Source organism: Vicia villosa, unplaced genomic scaffold (assembly GCF_029867415.1).
Source record: "Vicia villosa cultivar HV-30 ecotype Madison, WI unplaced genomic scaffold, Vvil1.0 ctg.004845F_1_1, whole genome shotgun sequence".
Classification (NCBI taxonomy): Eukaryota; Viridiplantae; Streptophyta; class Magnoliopsida; order Fabales; family Fabaceae; genus Vicia; species Vicia villosa.
In genome coordinates this window covers 113,733-117,310 of record NW_026706523.1, presented here as the reverse complement: position 1 = coordinate 117,310, position 3,578 = coordinate 113,733, and positions in this window count along the sequence as shown.

Below are 3,578 nucleotides of genomic sequence, written 5' to 3'. Positions count from 1 at the left end.
TCCAGAATTGATGAGAAAAGCGCTTTGTTGAAGAAATTTCTTGGTTCATAAGAGAGGATCTGAAGTCTGATTGTATGACATCATCCGCATTGAAGCTCTCCTAAGATTAGGGCTCCATTATCTTCAATCCAAAGCTTTGATTGAAGGATACAAGCTCGCAAATCATATGGTCTCCCAAATCAGGGTTCTAACCAAAGTCAACGCAGTTGACTTTTTGGTCAACATTTAATCAGGATATGATTTTATAGTGTGAGATGGAGTGAGGCTCGTGTGAAGGTGTGTAGTTGAGTTTCTGTGGCTGATTATTGATTTGAATTGGAATCGGAGATCGATTAATCAGAAAATTTATTTGAAGCCGGAAAAGTCAAACAGTTGACTTTTTTGTCAAAATCAACTGTCCGATATTGATTCTTGGTGGAAATTTGGTCAAAGAAAAGTCAACCCAAATAATTAAAACCAAGATTTAAATAACAATTTCCATTTTAGGAAAGTTGGTTAAAAGAAGAAATGCCAAAAAAGGAAAGTTCTACTTGGAGAATTTTTGGAGGAATTTGAGAATGGGTGAATAACTGACTTCAGGATCCAATGACACGTGATTCAGGGTTTTATCTTGGAATGATGTCAAGAGTAACATTGTTCTATTCATGGCATGTTACAAATTTTTAGTTGGAGGTTTCTCCATTTGGATTTTAAATCAAAAGTTACAAGTTGTTGAAGTTCATGAGTCAAGCTGTTATTTTCCAATGAAAGCAATATTTTGGAAGTGTAAGAATGATTATGTGCAAGACTTTCGTGATGATTTTCATAGTGATCCGGTCCTTAAATCAAGATATCTTCAACTATGAAGTTACCCAATTCATAGCAAGCTAAAACTTTGTAGTTGGAAGTCTCTTTAGTAGATGTTTGGATGCAAAGTTATAAAGCCTAAAAGTTGGTGTTTCTAAATATTTGTTGCCTAGCAGCTAGCAGAATATGGAAAAAGTTTCATGAGTAATTGCGATTGAATCTTTGAGGGCAATTTTCGCTCGAGTCCGTGCTCCGGTTCAGAATGTGTTCAACTATAGACTTGTTCTCCTCATTGTCGTTTACGACTTTGTAAAAGGAATTAAGTCCAGATGGGGTTTGGATCAAGAGATACGGAAGAGAGAAGTCGACGTCTCACTTAGCGTGTTAGATTGGATATTTAGAATTCTGCAGAGAATTTTCTAACTAGTCCAAGGGCCTGACTTTGAAAGGAAAATACATGGTATTCCAGCCACATTCCCTAAGGTTACCAACTTCATTTCTCTTCTATCCAACTTATCTCTCATCATGATGCTAAGTTTGAGAAGAATGATGAGAGAATAAGTGAATTATGTGCACACGAAGTCATAGCCACGCAAGGAATCGAACCGGTACGAAAGTTTGCCAAAACAAGCATGCATGCGTAAAGTGAATAACAGGTTTACTTAAAATACCACCTTTGCTCATTAAGTGTTGAGAAGAATCTATCAGCTACTCCACCATAACTCCATGCATAAACTATAATAATCCAATACTTCCCATACACAAAACCATACACTCACCGTAATAGCCATGCAACCTCACCATATTCTCCCTACACTACACACACGCTCCAGAACTTTTTCTTTTTCTCAGTATCAAAACACGCCTCAATTTTCACACTATCCTCTCATCTTTCTCCTCTCTTTTCTCATGGCTCTCACTCTCACTCCAACTTCAACCATCAATAACAGTTTCTCTAACGGTTTTCACCATCATCTTCATTTGGCATCTTTCTCTAACAACCTCCATAACTAACCATAAAAAACTACAACAAACTCCCTGGACCTTCATCTTCACTACAAAACCTGCACCATCACTCTCATGATTTTTCCCTCTCCGCAAACAACAAAAACTTGGCTTTCTCTCTCAACCTTCTCTGTCAATCTCCACCGAATCTCCTCATCAAGATAGCCTCCTCCTTCAACATTCATCAATGCCAACACTATCACTTTCCATGAATAGTCAGCACTGTAATCATCATCTTCTTCCCATGATTGGAATTTTGAGCCAAGAAACATCCTCCTTCAGTGTATACGCCTTCTGAGTCCATCTCTCAGAGGCTCCGGTGATAGATTTCAAGGCTAACGATTTCATCATCAAGAATGTGAGGCTAGTAGAGTTTTCTGAAGTCTGTTATAACTCAAGAACCGTTCATCATTCAGGTACGTCTTCTGATTCTTCTTAGCATTGTAGTGACATGGTTAGGGCATGAATTTGATTCTTGACTTCATCATTCATTTTCTGTAAATTAGTTTTCGCTTGATTGTTGGAATGATGTATACGAATGCTATATGTTGTGAGGATTTCGTTGATGGGTAGATTTAGCGTTTTATTGAAAGTTCATGAGGTTAGGGTTTTGATAATGGCCACGGTTTGGACTTTAGAGAAAGATTTAGAGAGAACTAAGGCCATATTCGGAATCCACACGAAATTCCGAGTGGGAAGGTGATCGCTTTTTGCGTTTCTGGGCAAGTTAGGGTGGAGCTCCGGCGAGGACCGAACGGAGAAGACGACCGGAAATAAGTTCCGGCGTCTGCATGGTCTTTATGGGACCCTTGACGTGGCAGCTTCCTGATGGCTGTAGTTTTTTCCTATTTCCTTTTTGTCTTATTTTAATTCAAAGTTTTTTGGATACAAAATGTAGTGTTGATCATTGATTGGTTAAAATCGGTTTTTGTCCTGTAGTCACTTAAATTATATTTGACCAATTGATAAAGGTCCCTATTAGTATCATGTCACGTTGCTTTTTTCTTTTTCCTTAATCTGGCCACTTGAATAAATGAACAAACATCATGCTGTTAGAGAATAGTAAAATGTGAATAAAAAATGGGATAATAAAGTGTTAACGGGCCACGTGTGTTGATTGGGCCTTAGCGCTGTTGTTTTCTGCACTCCCTCTTGTATGGCCCAAACGCGCCAATAACTGGAATATGGTTCTTTTTTTTTTACTACTACACCCCATCTTTAGGCAGATTTGTATCTTATCTCAAACTGTTTTCTCTCCAACTTTTGCTTCATAAATCTTCTTCCCATTGAATAAAAAATAAATAAAAATAGGTTTTAAATAGAATAATGTGTGTAGAAATTTGTGATATTTTTGTTAGATTTTTAGCACTTAGTTTGTTGGTTTTAATAAATCATTTTCTTTAGTGTGTTCATTGTGTCTTTAAGTTTGATCGGTTTTGCAAATTAATTTTGTTTAATACCTTAGGAGTAGAATTTGATTGCCATTTTTTGTGTGATATCAGTAGACTCATGTACCATATTGTGTGAAAAAAATAAAAGTCTAATTCTATGTTTTGGTTAGGTTTTCATTATATTTTCTATACCCGATTTATGTACGTTCCCAAACGGATAACCGTGTGAATTTGACCTATAATTTGCTTTGCCTTTATGAAATTGACTTAGTTTCTTTTTGTACATATAAGTAGGGATGTTTAGAGGTCCTAAGACCTGGAGTTGAATTTCTCAAGTCATGTTTTCTTATTTTACTCGATTTTTCTTTCTCGCATGTAAATAACTTGCTTTTGGCT